We start from the raw sequence: 21,110 nt of genomic DNA, 5'->3' as shown, positions 1-21,110 counted from the left end.
TTAACTTGTTCAAGGAAAATAAACGATGTACGCTTATAGCGTTTTAAAAATGTTTATTAAATAACAGCTATTTTTAGCTGCGTTTATAGCACTGCTATGTTATATAGCATATTACTAGTACGAAAACTATAAATAGTTTAGCATGAGACATGCAATTATAACGATACTAAATATTTTGTTTTAAAAAAAAAAACTGGTCTTATAAATTCAAATTTAGAATAAAAATTATTAGAACGTTAGGACAAAAAAATTTAAAAATTGTTTTCTCGTTTTAAAAACATACTTCCAAAAATTAATTTACAAATAATTAATATGTAGTAATTATTTTTTTTAGTCGTTTGTTCATGAGTGAGGGTTGTGGCGAATGATGTCTCCTACCATTTTTCTCCTGAATTTTCTGTTTTTGGTAAGTTTTTTTATTTGTATTTAATGGAATCAGGCGTTACCTTGCGGAAGTCCATCCTAAGTAAGAAAAGGACCAAACACCAAACACAGAGTCCACTAATCGGTGTAACATAATTCCTGAAGATGCACCGTGGAGGGGTGAAACATGTGTTGAGTGGTTTAACGGTGGCAGTTGTGTAATTCGCATTGTTTGCCGAATACGCATTTATCAGCGGGCTGGCGGGCGGTGCACTTTGTTGCACGACTACCACTGCATGTGCGGAAGTGGCTAGATATTGGTCCTTATCTTACTTATATGTTGTTGGTTGGAAACAATGATGACGTTAGCTCGTTCCACTACTTGGCTGTTCGCAATCTAATATTAGCGAAACATTGCGGATGAAAGTGATGTGCACTTTGTTGCACGACTACCACTGCATGTGCGGAAGTGGCTAAATATTGGTCCTTTTCTTACTTTTTATTGTACGCTTCTGTTACTTCGCCTGTTCAGCGAATAGGTGACCATTCTATAGCTGTTACATCTTCTTCATAGCTGACAGCAATAAACTTTTCATTATTTCCCCAGCTACTCCGTGCAATAAAGCCAAGTTCTTGAATAATAAATCCACATCTTTTTTTTGTTCAATATTCCACAGACCGACCGTGCCTATGTTTTAACAACTACATTAAACATTTACATTTTTTTCTTGCTTTTTCATTTACTAACTTATATCTTAGGTTCTTAAATCATTGGAACTTTGATTTTCACGACGTCTTAACAATAATCCTAACATTGCGGTTCGTGTGACCACTTTTTCATCAACATTTCGGATGTATCTATTCTTTGCTTGATTTAAGGATCTACCTTTCGCTTGCGTAAACAATATGGAGAAAATGAAGGCACTAAATAGTTCCACGTGTTTCTCTGATGATCTTTTTCTACATACTCTCTTCAACCATCCACAGCTTTACTCATTTGTGATCTTCTTATCACTTCAGCATCACATGATGTACTTTCATCATCGCTATGTTATTTAATAGATGTCCACGGCGTAGACCATGATCTGTCTTGGTCTCCCTGCATCTAGCGACTTATCACAACCTTGACTATATCATTCGTCTAACTAGTGGAGGGCATATCCACCCAACGTCTACCGGCGTGTCGTCTCAACTCCAGAACCTTTTCACCTCAATAACCTGCGGATGCACGAGTTATGTGCCATACCAATTGCCACTCCATGTAAACAATTCTTTGAGATATTTCTCTATGATATCCAAAAAAAATGTAAAATGTGATATAAATAAAATTGTAAGGAAACCTATAATGTAGTGGTTGAGGATGGATTTATTGCTAATGGAGTGAAAGAGAAAGACTGGGAAAATTGTAGAACGAAAGAAACAGTACGACAGATAATATGATGGATGAAAGAGAAGAATGATAATAATAAAAAAATTGTATGAGTAAATTATTAGAAATAAAAAGTCCCTGTCCCACACGAGATAGGGGAACGAGAGGTCCCCAATAGCGGGGACCATAAAAAAAGAACCTAGGTAGTGAGCAGTGGTAGCCCAGTAGAGGAAGGAAGTCGATGGTTCGATTCCTGAGATATAATACAATAACTCACGCTTTGTGGGTTAATTATACAAGATTGCCAGCGTTCTCTTCGTAACATAACATCACACTGCGATTGTCTATCCACCCGTCAAGTATGGTGATCATGATGTGGGAGTCGTATATACACTGACGTGATGTCTGAATGAATAATAGGTGTAAGATTTTGTGGGCGAGCGTAGCCGACGGGCGAACTTAGTGTGCCGAATTAGTGCAGCGAGCACATGCACGCACCGGTGACGCGGGCGCAGACCTTTTGTTACTTTTGTTTCTTTTGTTTCTTTTGCGCCTTTGTTCTATTGCCCGCTTTCACTCGGTCGCAGAACACATTGCGCCCCAGAGTCCTACGACGAATGCACATCCTTTTTGCTCGCACTCAAGCGCTAATAAAAATTTGTTCGTGTGTTAAATAAATTGATAAAGTGTTACAAACGTCTTTTAATAAGACGCTAACTCTTTAATGATATAGCCCCCATGGGGGGTGGGCCCTGCATTGGGCGTCAATAAGCTAAAATAATGAAACGATAGACGAATAGAATATGAGAAAATGTAAAAAGTAACGAGGAATGAATGAAAAGCGATACAGAGCGAAAGGGAAAGACAGTAGAATTGTGGAAAGAATGAAACGAATGAAAGATAATATGACGTATGAAAGAAGAGGAAGAAAATAAAAATGTCTGTGAAAAAATTTAATAAATGTTAACTAGTTCCTGTCCCAAACCAGATAGGGGGTACGAGAGGCTCCCAATAGAGGGGGCCATAAAAATTGGTCGACTGGTACCAGGTCTTGCAGGTAGTATATGAAACATATCTCGCTCCAATAGTCGTTTCTGCCCATAGATATCTATGAAGAGTTGTACCATAATTGCCACGTTTATTTGGCGATCATTGTAGTATTATGGTACACAGAGGAAAATGCTGTCCATTCTCAGGAAATTTTTTTTGTAACAGTGGCAACCCTATATAATTAACGAACAAAACGTGAAGTATATAAGTTTGTATCTCGGGAATTGAACCCGCGATCTGCGATCTCAAATCTGTCTTCTGCCGTTGGGGTACCACTACTCTGGTAGAATAGTAATGACTCGATATATCCAATACGTAAATCTAAAAGACGTAACGTTTGTTTTCATGAAGTCTCTATAAAAATTCAAGGCTAGATTTACGTGTTATTTATACTCAAATTTGATCCCTTTTTTAAGATTGTAAAGCGAGTTTAAATAATGTCAGAAATACCTAACATTACTGGCTGCATCGAAGCCTGCAAGACGTGAAAGGCTGCCACATGACCTTATACTAAATAGGCTGTCACCTATTTTAATACTTTACAGGATTTCTACTAATACAAAAATGTATTTATATGTCGTCTTTACGAGTTTTAGCTAGTGTATTAAACCTCTTTCACATGAATTAGTATTTGTTTTATTTAATACTGAAATTTTAGCACGTAATATAAATTCCCTTTATCTTACGCTGCAAATTTATACCTTCATTAATAAACTGTCAAAACTATCAAACGGGTGACTTAAGAAAAGAAATGTCAAAAATGTTCTAAATTTAAAAATATTTCCGTGCAATTTTTTTAGCTTTTTTTTACAATAATGTTGTCTATTCCATATAGTTTAAAAAAATTAAATCGATAATCTCCATCGAGTGATGGCTTCGTTCATTAAGGAAATAACCATAAATGTGTTATTATATTCTTAAACAAGCACGAATAAATTGTTACTTGTCAAAAAAGCGCGGGAATGAGCTGTCAGTTTTGGCGGAAGACGCCATCTTGGATCGATGGCGTCTCACATATATATGTATAATGTTTAATAAGGATTATCCCGAACGATTTGTTAATATACTGCCCGTAGTTTTCCAACATGGCGGGAAACACATTGACTAATGCTCATGTGTGTTATTCCAACAGCTGCAATGGCGTTGCGAATGCAGCGAGGGTAATAACCTTTGAATCATTTCCAATGCATCTTTGTTTGCGAATACGTGAACTTCATTCAAACATTTCCTTTACTGTTATTTATATTATTTATTTATAAATATAAGCATTTACAAACATATTAAATAATCCATATGGAAAAATCAATGATTTTAGAAAAAAATTACGTAATAATACTTTAAAAAAGCATTTTCAAAATTCGTTGTCCTTGACTTTGATGACGTCATAAAGACATTGCTGTCGTCGTCGTTTCAGCCCATAGATGCCTACTGCTCCCCCTAAGATATCTGTGATAATATGGTACATTGTGAGCAGTAGCAATACTATAAAATTAATGCGTAAAGTGTGAATAATATAAGGTTGTATCTTGGGAATCTAACTCGAGACTTATGATCGCAAATCTCAGTCCTCCACTGCTAACAGATGGAAGTCTATAGGTTAAAGAACAAATGCTGATGTCGCTAAAGGCTTTTATAAAGGCAGCTGTCTACGTGGTTGTACTATTTTATCATTTATAGACAAATCATTTGACCTTTGTGTCGTTTGATGGTACATATCTGCCTAGCAGAATGCTATTGAGAGACAGTAAACACTATTTAATGGGATCGGGGGTTATTTTGCGGAAGTCCATCCTAAGTAAGAAAAGGACCAATATTTAGCCATTTCCGCACATGCAGTGGTAGTCGTGCAACAAAGTGCATCGCCCGCCAGCCCGCTGATAAATGCGTATGCGGCAAACAATGTGAATTACACAACCACCACCGAGTTATGTTACACCGATTAATGCCAAACACAGAGCCTTTCTCACAGAGGGACTTTGTGTTTGGCACTTTGTTGCACGACTACCACTGCATGTGCGGAATTGGCTTAATATTGGTACTATATATATATATTTATATATATACTATTACGAAAATTATTTTCAAAATATAGCGTTTTTTGTAATGCCTTTTAATAAAAACAAGATAATATCAATTTTATGGCGCAGTAATAAATAATTTTGATAAATTTCTTACACGGAAACAGGCGACAATGAACACGTGAAAATGAAAATTTTTTTTTTAAATAATTACCTCGAACAGGCATCAACCGCCTTCACGATTTATTTATTGTCTTTGCTAATGTAAAACGGAATGGAAATTCTATATTTTTTCTTAAGAAACTTCCATAAATTATTAGGAAATTTAAAAAAATAATTAAATCGGCCTTCCTTTTTACGTTATGACGTCACGAGGGCAGTATAAAAATCAACCCATAGTCTTATATAAGTGTGCGTGCGCGCACGCGTGCGTCTCCCTCTCCCTCCCTCTCTCTCTCTCTCTCTTCTTCTATGTGTGTGCGTGTGCGTGTGTGTATGCGTGTGCGTATGCGTTACTACATTTATTTTCTGTGGTTTTTTGACAGGACTGTCATATGTCATATATATTGATTTATCATAAAATTTTCCTCTTATAGGATTATAAAATAAAAAAGGAACTTTACAATAGATCTTAAATGTCGTTTTTTTGTTTAAAGGTGAGACTTTTGTATAATTTCATTACAACAAAGTGTCAAATGCCAATATAAGTAGTAACTAACATAAGAATATTTGTTTTTAAAAGCAAAAGTTTAATGTTTTACTGTAAGATCAGAAATGATGTCTTATGAACAGACATTGAAAGTTTCTTTTTATTATTTCAGACTAATTGTGATTTACTCCACGTGGAGTTTTACAAAAAAATGTTTTTTCTCATTTAAGAACTTTTCTATAGTAGTCTAAGTTATTCCTTATTACATCAGCTACTTGCCAGTACAAGTCCCGTCAAAATCGGTCCAGCCATTTAACATATTAGCCGGAACAAACAGACAAACAAAAAATGTCATTTCGATGTATATATTTATATGTTATTAAAAGCGGTTATTTTAATATCACAGACAGACAGATCGATATTATTTATTTGCACAGATTACGTTTCGATATGTCATCATGAATAATCGGAAAGATTGTATAAGATTATTCAAACATTGTAAAATATATCTATATAATAAACACGTCATAAATAATTTATTACCAACCGAACGAGACTTAGAATATTCCAGAATGTTCTAAGCGTTGTAGTTCCAAAGAGGTATATTCATATAACATGAGCACTTATAGCTCAGTGATAGAGGACTGGCACTTTCGATCGAAGATCCCTGGTTCGATTCTCGAAATGCAATCTTATGCAATTCACACTTTGTGCAGTAATTATAGACATCTTGTTTCTAATTGAATCTCGCGGCGAAGCCCTGGGCGTAGCTCTCTTCTTCTCTCTCTGGGTGACCTTGAATTTTATGAGGTGACTCTGTGTTTGGCACTAATCGGTGTAACATAACTCCTGAAGATGCCCCGTGGAGGGGTGAAACTCGTGTTGAGTGATTTGGCGGTGGCGGTTGTGTGATTCGCATTGTTTGCCGCATACGCATTTATCATCGGGCTGACGGGCGGTGCATTTCATTGCACGACTACCACTGCATGTGCGGAAGTGGCTAAACATTGGTCCTCTTCTTACTTAGGATGGACTTCCGCGAGGTAACGCCTGATTCCATTAAATATTTTATGAGGTGTGTCGTAAGTGACCACATCCTCATTCCTACTCCATATTGCCTTCCTCTTGCGTCACCTACGTACCATAATACCACACTGCTATCGCCAACCTATCTGCTTTCGTAGCGATTATGGTATATCTCCCAATAGATATATTCGTGGAAGGCCTATGTTAAGTAGTGGGCGTATTTGAAACAACGATAATCAAATTTAAATCCTTTATAATTATATCTATAGCGTTTAAGATTGATCCTTGAAGATCCTTCAATAAAATGAATGTATTTTGTTGTGATCACCTATAAATTTACTGTAGCAAGAATAATTCATTTCCAAGCTTCATGTTATTATGTTTTAAAAAATCCTTTACAATGTGATAGATTTTTTTTACTACCTTTTGTATGATTTCTTTTATTAGGCTTCATATTTCACAGACATGTCTTTATTTTTGGTCGTCTCTGCATGTCATAGTTTTTAATTAGTTTTTTAAACTATTTACAAACTTAAATCGTAAACTACTTGTACTATTTATTTATTTTCAACGATTATTTTTCGTGCGACCACTTCCTGGTGCCTGCTTCATATTTGTATCCTCAGGTCGTGTGCTAATGTCTCTAATGCGGTTGCCGTATTCACATCGATGAACCTTGCAATCGCATCTTGAGTCTCGTCCGTGTGATACACGCACGTGTGTGTCGTGATATTTCTATCACCGCGTGACACTGTTATACAGCTCGAGGGTGTCTGTTGTTCGACAGACGACGATGACCGCCTAGTTCTTTAGCCCCTGAGCCTCGTGGATGATGAACAATTAATATTTCGACTACCAGTTATTTGTTCTCCTCTTTCCATATGCACGTTGCATGTACGAAATTGCAGCGGGTGATAAGTCAACTTTATTTACATTAGCATAGATTGATATCGTCTTCGTTATGTTCTTTAAAAGGCCTATCCCTCTAAAGTGTTTTTAATCCTATTGCTTTTCACTTTAAATCATTTATAATTAACACTTGTACCGTCAAAAGAATACCAATGCGTAATAAAAAGTAACTTAAAATCAGACTTCTCTGTTATGTTATATTTACTTGAAATAAAGTTGAAATAATTTTAAAAGTGTGCTGTTCAAAAAAGTGTAGGATAAAGTTACAACGGTAGTTGAGCAGTGTAGGACTTCGATTCCCGAGTTCGATTTTCGAAATGCAATCTTGTACAATTCACACTCTGTGCAGTTATATAGGATTGCCACTGCTCACAGAGAAGTTTCCAGAAGACTGTAACACCACACTGCGACTGCCAATCTGCCTGCCAAGCGTGGCGATGGTATATTCCCCTGTATATCTTTGGGAGAGTTTTATACCTTGCAGTGTTGGGTTGAATAGCCATCGATAACGATGTACCAAAATACCCATTATTTTAGCCATAGATGTCTATAACTAGGTATAAACTTTCCCCATAGATTTAACTAGTTGTTTCATCTTGGAGACGTCGTTCACTACGCATGCGTACCTGTAGTGTCTGCTCTAGAACGTAATAGAAGGTCATTATAGATTTATCAGCTGTAAGACCGTAGGCCTTTCCCCTAGATATACTATAAGACCGGTTGAAAGCGACCTGTATCCGCTTATCGACTATAATAAGGACATCTGTCCATATTTGACGTAAATACATAGAACTGTTTTATCATACTTTCTCTAAAAGTCTACTAGATGGCGTTAATCAATAAGCATCACGTTGTACTGTTTTACCGACGTCTTGTTCTCTTTTTAAATTGCTCCGTATGTGTGTAATACGTGGTCTAAAAAATAAATAATTATATATATCACAAAGATCGTGTTTCTGTCTTCCTGGACCTAAAAATCAGCGTACCGTGGTATGTAGACTGGTCTTCCAAGATCAACTGTTCACCTTGTGGAGAGTCGTATATACATAAAGTTGTTTTATCATATTTTCTCTAAAAGTCTACTAGATGGCGCTTGTCAATAAGCATCACATTGTACTGTTTTACCGACGTCTTGTTCTTTCTTAAACCACTCCGTATGTGTGTAATGCTTGGTCTAAAAAATAAATAATTATATATATTACAAAGATTGTGTTTCTGTCTTTCTGGATCATAAGATCAGCGTACCATTGTCTGTAGTTTGGTCTTCTAAGATCATCTGTTCATCTTGTGAGTGGAGGTTCTTTAATACGCTTGCGTCTAGTCTAGTCATAAGTCCTCAGAGTCTATCTCTTCTGCGTTTGGTCTATCCATTGACGGTTTAACATACCAATCTAATATGCCATTTCTGTTGCCTACATTCGCCTGTGGATCGCCTCGTTTGAACTAATAAAGAAATCTTAAGTTTAGAGGATTGAGAGTAATAAAATATAATAAAAAAATGGTACAATTTTATAAGTGAATTATTAAAATACAGACATTACATAACCACTAATGGTTAGACGAAAGAAAATAAAGTTTCATTACTTACGCAACTTGAAATAACTCGGCATTACTTATTGGTAATTCTCAATGTTATCATGGACTCAGTCATAGCGATTTTCGTTTATTAAAATAACTTAATAATTACATTTGTTTCTGTTCTATTCGATACGGAATTTTGGAAGACATTATTAAAGGAAAATTAAAAATATAAAAATAGATTATTCTGTCCTATAAGTTATAAATTGGACAATTGTAATAAATATATATGAGAAACTTTATACATGATGATAATTAAAGATTTAAAAATGTGAATGTATAGCTCATTTACTTATAAATAATTTAATTAATTTATTATCTGTGCTGAATTTTTCCCTTTCTTTCATTATTTCTCTTCTCTTCTTCTATTACTCACAATATCTATCTTTCTGTCTCTTTCATTCCATAATTAATTCTATCTTTTTCTTCCGCTTTATAAACCTTTTAATTCATCACCAATTACTGCAGTGTCTAATTACTATTTATAATATCAAAGATTTTATTTTTATTTTCCTTTTATACATATATCACAGTTGTTTGTTTATTTATATTTTATTGTATGCCATAGATTAAAAAAAATCAAACTAGAGGTACAAGAGGTGGTTTTATCGCTCGGCGATCTGTACCAGACAACCTTTGGATGGAGATGATAGAGAAGTGGTTAAGCGGAATGCTAGGAACAAAATCAAGGATTAAAATAAAGAATCAGAGGCCGAACTACAGGGAAACAAAACGTAAATGATAATAAAATGAGAGTAAGGTCAACTATCCATGTCATTGTCTGTATAAATAATATGTAACGAAAATTACATATAAAAAAGATATACTGTAAAATAAGAACCAATATAATTAGAAATGTAGACGAAGAAAGAGACGCGACGTGTGAAAGATCGAAATCGTAAAGAATGAAACGTTTTGTGGCGGATGCGAGGGAAAGAGAGAAAGAATTTGTGAGAGAAGAAAGGAGATAGAGTATTACTACTCTTTCAAAATGAAAGCAGGGAACGTGACAATAAAATTATCAAGAAATTTAAGCCTATCTATTCTGCGCTAAATCTAGACTTAGATATAAATTATTTATCTTATATACATTTTAAGACAGGGGTGTCCAACTAAAAACCTAACTTAGACCAAAATAAACACAATTAACTTTAAATGGGTCGTAAATAATATTAATAACGCTGATATTTTTACGCTGATATTTTTACGGCAATATATTTATAAAAACGTTTTGTCTGTCTGATAGACACAATTTTAATAAATAATAAATACGTAAAAACTTCTAGTTTTCGTCATCAAAAAATAAACAAATCATTTATGGCACAAGGTAGTCGTATGTGCATTAAAATTTGACAATTAATTTTAAATCCGCCAATGGAGAGATTTGAAACAAATTCTATTCAAGATTACTATGATGCTCACACAGGAAAGCTAATTATTGTCGCGCGCTCTTTATAAAACTATATTTGTAAAGAGCAACTGTTAAGTTCCTAGCAGGCTGTATAACAGCCTTCCGAACCTGCGGTGGCTTCATGTAGCGACAACAATACCGACATTGTATGTTAATTGACAATTCGACAATACGTTTAACTTTAATTATATATACTAGTTTAGTTTCTAATAATTTGATTGGTTAAAATAATGTTCAGTAAGAAAAGGACCAATATTTAGCCACTTCCGCACATGCAGTGGTAGTCGTGCAACAAAATGCACTGCCTGCCAGCCCTCTGATAAATGCGTATGCGGCAAACAATGCGAATCACACAACCGCCATCGCTAAATTACTCAACACGTGTTTCACCCCTCCACGGGCATCTTCAGGAGTTGTGTTACACCGATTAGTGCCAAACACAGAGGCACCACTGCATATGCGGAAGTGGCTAAATATTGGTCCTTTTCTTACTTAGATTGGACTTCCGCAAGGTTACGCCTGATTCCATTAAAAAAAAATAATGTTCATCTTTGGTCGTATTCAGCGGGCCGCGAGTTTTGCACCTCTGCTTTAAGACGTTAAATACCATTAACAACTAAGTGTTTTAATAAATAACGAACAGTACTTAAATACGTTTAGTTGCATCACAATAAACCAATTGTTTTGCAACTTATCCTTATAACCGAGGTCGTTTTTTAAAACAGTGTTAACGATTGTAATATTCTTTGTTGAACAACGTAAAAATTAAGTGATATGCGATAATCTTATTAACAAGTGTGACTTGTGTACACAGACAATGCAATAAGAAGTAAACAAAAGAACTTCTGTTGTAAACTTTAATGAATCATCGAATATATTGTTAAAAAAACGCAAATTTAAAACCTATCTATAGTAAATAGATTATTTTTGTATAGTTTATTTTGCAGATGATGACATGGATATGAGAATCTCTGATCACTCAGAGAGCAATGGAGTGCGCTATGCCCGGAACTTCGCTGTGTTTTGTTAATAAGAAATGAGGAGTTTCCCAGAAGAATCAATATCACTGACGTCACTCGAAGAACTGGCGGTTGGAGACGAAAGGTTTTCGAGTGTTTAGATCCTAAATATCTAATAGATTCAGGCGATACTTTGCGGAAGTCCATCCTAAGTAAGAAAAGGACTAATATATAGCTACTTCCGCTATGTAGCAGTAGTCGAGCAATAAAGTACACCGCCCGCCAACCCGCCGGTAAATGCGCATGCGCATATATTAGTCCTTTTCTTACTTAACCTTTTTTGAGTATGACTTAATTTTCTGGACAAAAAATTCCTAGTTCTAACACTGATATGTAGCAGTAGTAGTTAAGTTTTATAAATTAAATTAAAGAATCTATTACTTTGTTAGTAATGTAAGGCTATTGAATATTAAACTGAAATGGACCATGGCAACAAGACCAGATGCCAGGTGGCCATCTTTGGTGAAAGAATTTGCCTTGCAATTGATGTCTATAGACTGGTATGATTAAGATGATCAATATTAAACAGCAAGAGATGATAAATCTTTGTCGAATACAGCAATTAATGACAAATATAAAAGACTTCCAATTGTTGTGCTGACAAAATTGGTAACTGTTCAACATTTGTGAAACTTTAATATTTAATGGAATCAGGCGTTACCTTGCGGAAGTCCATCCTAAGTAAGAAAAGGACCAATATTTAGCCACTTCCGCACATGCAGTGGTCGTGCAACAAAGTGCACCGCCCGCCAGCCCGCTGATAAATGCGTATGCGGCAAACAATGCGAACTACACAACCATCACCGTTAAAACACTCAACAAGTGTTTCACCCCTTCACGGGGCATCTTCAGGAGTTATGTTACACCGATTAGTGCCAAACACCGAGTGCTGCTGAACTTTATTAATAATAATATATTTTTAATTTGACCTCTGTCTCGTCTGATGTTAAGCGAAGAGATCTATGATGCCACATGCTTGCTAGAAGAAACACTCTCACTCTTGTCTTCAAGACTCCTGAGTTGTAATTGCCTGGAAAGGTTTACGCGGGGAGGTTGTTAAACTACTCGTCTGTTCGAAGTATAAAAGTATTAGCAATAACTTAGTGGGGGTGGAAGGAATTTGTACGGATGTTGTGAATCCGTGCGTCTTAGTGTCCGATGGAAAAACGATGGGATATTTGGTGTAATTTCGACGCATATTCTCCAAAATACAGTCTATAGAACACCGACAAACTGAGTTGAGTACTCACCAGGGTATCGTCACCAATCAGCCTCTTGGCTCGTATCTGGAGTCCAAATCTTTGAGCTGGTACTTCGCAGACCCATCTCACAGATGGCTCCAGTATTCTACACATGGCCGGACTTACACTACATACAGACTTAAGAGCTGTCCTGGTATAAGATACAGTCGAACCTTCCCCAGAATATCCAGGTCTTTGGCAGGTAACTTAGCTTTGGACGTAGACGACCCAAAGTTAATTGATGTTTGAGTAATATCCAAGAGTTGGAGGTGATCTGTCACCTATATGCACCTGTACCTGTACCTGTAATGCACCACGGAAAAACGCAGACAGTTGAAAGAAGTCTACCCTTGAAGAGGAGTTTTGTGAGGAATATATTCAAGCTTGCAATTCCGGCAAGGGACAGTTGGTAAATATATAAAATTTCTTGTCGTAAATTATGTGCATTCCAGTGAATGGATATATCAAACAATCCATTTTAAACTATATGCTCCTTGATTTAAAATCCATTTCTCGTTGATAAATTCCAACGGAAATTGATAGGCGTTGGAGATAGCGATATGACGTATTCATCACAAGTTAGCTGCATATAGAATGGTTTCACAAGTTTCTTTTATATATCTTTTTCACTAGAATGACAATTAGAGAGATTTTGAAACAAAGGCTTTCGTGGTAAGTAATATATCATAGTGTATATGTAAATGCGATCTGACAAATAGGTCATCAACATCACAGATATTATTTTAAACATTGAAGACCACAGCCTGGACACAGGTCTCACTCTAAGATTTACAATTGGAACATTAGGAACCGAACACATTGCGGTCATACCTCCTACAGCAATAGTTGATGACAAAAAAAGTAAGTCACTTCTAACTTGTCCAGTTGGAATATGTCTCTTAGTATATTTACGTTTTCTAACTCTTTCTGGACTGGAAACCATTGTACGACAAGAGCAGCATTGGAAGTTCAACTATAAAGTGGACAGATGAGCTCATAAAGGTCTTTGAGTAAAGGATTGCGTTTCTAATCGGTTTAATAATTGCTTCGGTAACGAAGAAATTTTGTCCAGACACCAATGGCATGTCCAAATGTTTACAAGATATGGGGGATCCGAGTACCTGCATAGGTTCAAACCCAGGAAGAATCCCTCATGCATTTGTGATTCAGGTGATCAAAATTCCAGTCTCGGTTAGCAAAGAAGATAAAGGAGAAGAACATCGCCTTATTGGTGAGTAAAGAGGAGTGTCGCCTTATCTTATTGGAGTCCAGCAAGAGTAAACAAAATAAAAAGCAATGAATAAATAAAAAAAACAAGAAGTGAATAAGTGCGATACGGCTAGTGAGATAAAATAAATAAATTGTTAATGCAGATGATAAAGGTAAAGATAATAAAGGTCAAACTGTAGAACTCTAGAAGGAAGACGAAGTAAGTGAGGTGTTGAATGAAATAGAATGAGATATTGTAAAGGAAATTAGAGGAAAGAATGAAGAATGAAAGAGATTGAGAAAGACGAAAGATTTAAATAAAGATCCTGTACGCCCATGATAGAGGTTGAACGAGAGGCACCAGCACCAGCACTCTATTGTAATTCAAAGATATGAGACAGCAGCTGGGGTCGCCTTACGGTTGAATTTATAATGATGACCTTCTGAGCACTTTTCCAAGAACATATCGTAAACAATACAACTTGTTATAATTGCAAATAATCATCCGTCTGCATATTGATGTAAAAATGACTTCGTTTCGGACTTGATTTTCCGTGTGATTCTTATAACAGGCGCCGTCAGATATAATGCGTAAATCAATGGAATATTTTATATATATACTAGCTGATCCCGCAAACGTTGTTTTGCAAAAAAAATTAAAGTTTTTAATTAACAAATGTAAGATAAGGGTTGATCGTAGAGGGGTGAAAATTTAGTTTTGTATGTATTTTTGTATGCTGTATCATATTAAAATAAAAACCAAAAAAATTGTCTAAAAAATTAAAAATTAAATTTAGGGATGGACCACCCTTATCACTTAGGGGTATGGAAAATAGATAGTAGCCGATTCTCAGACCTACTTAATACGCATGTAAAATTTGGTAAAAATCGGTCAAGCCGTTTCGGAGGAGTTCAAGTTCGAACACCGTGACACGAGAATTTTATATATTAGATCTGTCTGAGCAAGTAGCGGTAGAGGAATGAGATTTGCGATTTTAGATCGCTTGTTCAACAGCGATACAACCTTCAAATTACAGGCATAAAAGAAGACCATGGGGTTAAAGTCGGTAGGAGTACAGTAATACCTCGCTTTACGCGACCCCGTTATACGCGGTTTCACTATAACGCGAATTGCAAATTTCGCGCTCAAATGCCCCGAATTACGCGAAAGAGTGCGTATAAATATAATGTAGTCATCAACTTCTCTATGGTGTCTTGACCACCTGACAAACAATTAAAAACAGTGTTGGGTGTTATGAACGTATTTTACAAGAACGTAAACAAAACGTTACCCAAAAGACAATAGATGTATTTTTCCGTAAAAAATAAGAGTATGTATTGCATAAAGTGTTCCTAGAATTAAAATGATTGATTAAAATGATTTGTATTTTTTTGTAATAATTTTTGACTATGTTTAATCATAAACCTCGTTATACGCGAATTTCAGTTAACGCGGTTTTCTTTGGAACGTATCCCTCGCGTAAAGCGGGGTATTACTGTATGACATAACACATTCGTTACCCCCGCAGGGGAGGAGTATTGAACTCTGGAGCCTTTAAGAGGAGAGTGAGCAGGTTACTTTCGTTTACATCTACACTTTCCATCAGGTGAGATGGAAGACAAACACCTATTCCATGACAACTAAAAAAAAGGATACCAAGCAGGATTTACCCAGACGATTTATATTTTTGGATACGATACTTAAATGTGTCGAATAATATAAAATGTCTTTCTCAACAACAGCAGTTTACAATTTAGATATTTATAGCGTTCCTTTAACGCATACGAATAATTACAATAAATTATCCAAAGAAGTAAAAAAAACTAATAAATAAACCTAAATGAATGTTAGTCAATGAAAAGACGTCTTGTATTGATGTTTTGTTGACCGCAAGATTGGCGTAATGGTAAATTGCTATGGGTCAAAAATATTGTTTATATGTATCTTATTTAATTTAATATAATTTATACATAAATGAATAAAGAAATGAGCTAAATTTGGATAAAAGCGTTCGGGCTAGAACTTTAAGGTCAATTCGTAAGACCTAAAAATTTTTTTCTTTGAGATATCACAAGACAATATCTACCAACCAAACAGAGGTTCGTCTTCACTTCTATTTTCAATGTCTTAATGAATATGAAAAGGATTAAATAAATCTATGTGTACAGGGTGATTATAAATGTCTTTTCTTTTTAGTTCATAGACGCACACTGCAAGATATCTATGGGGAGATGGGTACCAGAGGATGTTCCTATCCTTCCTCTGGAAACTTATTTATGAGTAGTGGCAATCCTATATAATTATCTAAGATTGTATCTCGGGAATCGAATGGGCGACCTAAGATCGCAAGTCATAGTCCACTACCGCGGAACTAACACTATTCCTCACATGTATATGTATATAGTGTGATTATATGTCTATAACCATAGCGTAAAGGCTTTAAAGGAGTCAATATGTAGTCACAAAAAACAATTGTCAACAAAAAAAAACTTTAAAGTTTTTACTCTTATTTCCAATCATCTTGAATAAGGTTATCATTTTGAAACTCTGTTGGAATATGATAGACCAATATTTGTTCTTTGAGAGCGTAAAGGCAATCTGATTTTTAAAAAAGCCTTTTTATATGTTATTTTTAAGTTACTTATTATTTTTGTAACCATTGTTTTTTGAATAGGATATTATTGTACCAAATTATAAATATTAGGGTTACCGGAAAGTAATGTCGATTTAAGTTAAATTCACACGACTACATTTCTAACAAGTTTTTATTTCTAATCAATAATATATTCACCTTCGTTATCAACAACCTTTTGTCATCTAGTATACAAAATCAATGTCGGAGCGGTAACAAATCATTCGGTTTTTCTTTAAAATATGTCGACAGAAACGACATTACTTTCCGGTCACCCTAATATATTCCTTAATCAGGACATAACTTGAAAACAATATCACTTATTACTTTAATCTTTTTTTTTAAATAATCCTAAAATTGCAAATGATTTTTATAAAAAGAAAATTAAAAAATTGTACAGAAACTTCGAATTTTCTGCATATTGTGACTATTTATTTATTTAAACACTTATTACAACATATGTATAAAGGCGCAATTAATGGAGAAGGCTTTCTCTACCAGTAAACCGTTGGTAATACAGAGATATAGGTAGGTGAAACAAGTTAATATCATAAGAGGAAAAAAATTTAATTGAGAAGGAAAATCGTCACATAAATACATCTTATATAAATATACTAATGGCTACTATTTACCATCTAATATATAAAATTCTCGTGTCACGGTGTTCGAACTTGAACTCCTCTGAAACGGCTTGACCGATTTTTACCAAATTTTATATGCGTATTTAGTAGGCCTGAGAATCGGCTACTATCTATTTTTCATACCCCTAAGTGATAAGGGTTGTTCACCCTTAAAATTTTTTTTTTATTTTTTTGACGAAATTTTTTGTTTTTATTTTTTTATGATACAACATACAAAAATCCATACAACCCTAAATTTTCACCCCTCTACGATCAACCCTTATTTTTAAATTGATAATAAAAAATTTTTTTTGCAAAACAACGTTTGCGGGATCAGCTAGTAATTATATATAAATATACCATAAAATATATAATTAGATATGTACATATACTATTTATATTAATATAATAAATAAAATTGATTCTGTCTGCTTGTCAAGCGACAGCTTTCGAAACTTCGCTTTGAATGCGCCACGATTGCTGATCATCCTGATATGGAAAGAGAGTGCGGTCCAGAGAAGAATGGATTGTATTGTAGGAGTGAGAAGAGTCAGTACTATGGGGGGATATCTGTGTAGACGATTGCATTGAACGAAGTGTTTCATGTGTAGTGGCTACGAAGTGGAATTGAGATGTAAAGCAGGCAGGTGAAGTGGGAGAAGAGAGGAAAGAGAGAAGTGAGTTAGTAGAGTTAGACCGTGGATGCACAGACCGCGGCCCGCCGGTCGAATACTGGTGGCCCACCGACAGCAAAAATAATACTCTCGTACATTCGAAAAATATTGAATTCTATTCCAGAATAAAACCAAAAAAAAATAATTACCAACACTTCTGGCCGCCGGCCCGCCATCAGTTCATGATTTGCCCGAGTGGCCCCTAGTCTTAATAAGTCTGTGCAACCATGATTTAGACTTTGACATTTGACAGTTGGCTTTGAGCTACGCGCTTTTATTTATTTTTATTTATTTAACAGTTTATTGTACACAATAAAAACACTAAAGTAACAATACAAATATAACTGACACAACAGGCACTACTTATTTCTAACCAGAAATTTCTTCCAGTAGGCCTACGGAAGGAGATTCATAAAAAGTAAGGCAGACAAATTTTATGTGTCTATCGTCATTTACCTCTGGTTTTTTCATATATAAGGTAAAAAAGATCTTTATATCACAATACATCTTCATGTAATATATCCAAATTATCATGTTATAAAATTAAAAAACAAACTTATAAAAAAAAGTAAACAAAATTACCAAAAAAAATTTAAAAGACGAAGTATACTTTTAAAAAATAATAAAACCTTTGAAATATTTACGTAACTACTTTATTAATGATATAGTAATATTGATCACAAAAAGAACTATCGTCTGTGTTTTTATTTGTTCATAGTATTTTTTTTATTAATCATTTTAATTACCATCACATATAGTTGCATTATAAATGATACAATGTGCATTATAATACAAATGTATATATATGTTACTACCATGTGTATACACCCTCTATATATACAACTACATATATAGTTTTATTCACATGAGGTTGCTCATCGAAGATATATAAACTTATTGGTGTAGCGACATTAATATATTAAAAAAGAAAATAAGTATTTTGAATTAAGAACGACAGTTACATGACATAGATTTCGAACCATTATTTAAACATTGCAAAGAAACGCCATATGCATAAATGCAAATATTAAAATATATTATACTTGATACGTAGCAAAATGCATATTGGTCTATAAAGTGACTTTGACTTAAATGCAATGTAAAATCGATCAAAAATAACAATGCATCTGCAATTAATTTATAAATAAATCGTCTAAATACCGCTACTTCGTATCTAGAAATCACGTGATAATTTTTTGGCACACACAACTATTCTTTATTCAGTTCGACACAAAATAAAAAATGCACAAGAAATAATAATATATCACTGAACATTTAAAACTCGTTTACATATATCTACATATATATGTAGCGTATGATTAACAGATTAAATACACGGTTCACGGAATATTTTCGCGCGCTTTTATGACGTTTGTTTTGTTTCTTTTTTTTTTTTGAATTGTTTACTCACAGGCGACGCGTTCGGATAGTCGCGGGGAGCGCGTCGTACTGAGTTAGATTGTAAACAAGAAACGATTTTATCAACGGCTTTTCTTATCATGCGATGTTGGCTTAGCAATTTGAATTGTTTGTATCGATTTATAATACTGCAAATTCCATTCGCTAATTAGTGATAATTAAAATGTAATTAAAATATTTAATCCCGCTCATTTATTTCGTATTATTAATACAGCGAATCGAATTAATATTTATATTGTCGTTTATTATGATTTTTGTTGCTATTGGCAACTGAATTTGTAGTCCACTGTGACGTCATCATTACTCCATCCATAAAACGTCCCCTAGACATAAGACCATTTTTTTTAATCATACATGATACATTCTTACTTAGAAAAAAACTATTCACTCTAGTCTTGAAGATTCCTAAGTTATAATTGTCTGGAAACAATGACGCAGGTAGGTTGTTGCACTATTTGGTAGTTTGCACTATAAAAGTATTAGCAAAACGCTTAGTGCAAGTTGAAGATAGGCACTACATAGCATAGGCCTTCCACAAATATATCTATTGGGGGATATACCATAATCGCCACGAAAGCAGAAGGGTTGGCGATAGCAGCGTGGTATTATGATACGCAGAGGACACTACACCATCCTCTAGAAGCTTGTTTAAGAGCAGAGGCAAACCTATATAGTTAATGATGTGATAAATCTGTGATGAATAAGGAAGACATGTAATTTTTTTGTCTAGGTTGTTAGATCTGTCTATAACATTTGACGAATGTCTGTTTGTCAAAAGATTTAATAATCTTAGAGATATAGGTGTTTTGTCGAACGCGTCAAGACACATATTTAGAAAAAAACCTCAAATACCCGACTGATATCGTTCTGCAACCACCGTATTAGCCTGATTTAGCTCTGTGCTACTTCTACTAATGCGGGGACGCCGTGTCAACACGAGAGAGAAGATAAAAACCCGAATCAAAGGTATAGAAGGCTATACCGGAAAAGAACTATTCAGGCTGTTTCGAGAATCGGAAAAATCATTGGCAAAAGTGCATTTTACTGGAAGGTAATAAAATTTATTTAGAATAATAAATAAAGAATTTAAATTTTATAAACGAATTCTATACTTTTTATTTAAGATTATGTCTCGGGAATTGAACCAGCGAGCTACGATCGCAAGTGTCATTGCTTTACCGCTGAGATACCACTGTTCACAACATGCTTATATTTTCTATCGAATCAAGCTCTTCTGGCATTCTTCTCATGACTTGTTTACACTGTTCCTACAGATGTACTGCCAGAAGAAGTAAAGGAAGAAGTCTGTCGCATTGCAATATTGAAAATAAATAGAGTAACACATTCATACCTTTAAAGATTTTATATCTATATTCAATCATCCTGTATATAATTTCCTTTTGTTTAAAGATTGTTATAGTCACCCATAGGTGCTATCTCTGTAACTATTTTCACCAAATTCATAGACTTCTTTGTTAATAAAATGCTTTATAAAACAATAAACGGATGTATGTAAAGATGCGACATAGAATGCAATGAAAGTGCATATATTTATTTTACGATAGACAAAGTGCAAACAGTTAATGTTTTATTTGTTAAGTACACTGATAGTATTAATAAGGCACGTGTGAGAAGCAATCTGATGATGTAACTAAAGTCAGTTCTCGACATACAACCATTCGCATTTACGACGAAAAAATTTCAAAAAAATATCACGCTTTATTAAGGCAATTAAAATATTTGAAAATATGGACTCTGACAACGATAGATTTTCAAAGGTATAACGCAATATTCAACAAGCAATTGCCTGATCTGATGAAATTTATAACGAGGAGGAAAAAACAAACTGTCCAAAAATTAAAAAATTGGATTTGTTTATAAAAGTAAGAAAAGGACCAATATTTTGCCACTTCCGCACATGC

At 34.6% G+C, this 21,110-nt stretch overlaps 1 protein-coding gene across 4 annotated transcripts in view; it reads right to left on the bottom strand.

Annotated features, from left to right (window-relative positions):
* The window catches only part of LOC137923107 (P protein-like), a 60,450-nt gene extending 41,247 nt beyond the window's left edge, over positions 1-19,203 (bottom strand). The window contains exon 1 of one of the 4 annotated variants that reach the window (XM_068766254.1): positions 18,931-19,203. The gene's annotated coding sequence lies outside the window, so the exon portion shown is untranslated. The remainder of the gene's footprint in view (positions 1-18,930) is intronic. The other 3 variants (XM_068766255.1, XM_068766256.1, XM_068766257.1) reach the window with 3 other exon arrangements.
* Positions 19,204-21,110: the final 1,907 nt, after the last annotated feature.

This window comes from Battus philenor, unplaced genomic scaffold, assembly GCF_028537555.1.
Source record: "Battus philenor isolate CCGP_79_NKW_IND1 unplaced genomic scaffold, ilBatPhil1.0.hap1 SCAF_20, whole genome shotgun sequence".
Lineage (NCBI taxonomy): Eukaryota > Metazoa > Arthropoda > Insecta > Lepidoptera > Papilionidae > Battus > Battus philenor.
The sequence above is the reverse complement of the archived record's forward strand: the minus strand, read 5'-3'. Positions and strand labels throughout refer to the sequence as shown.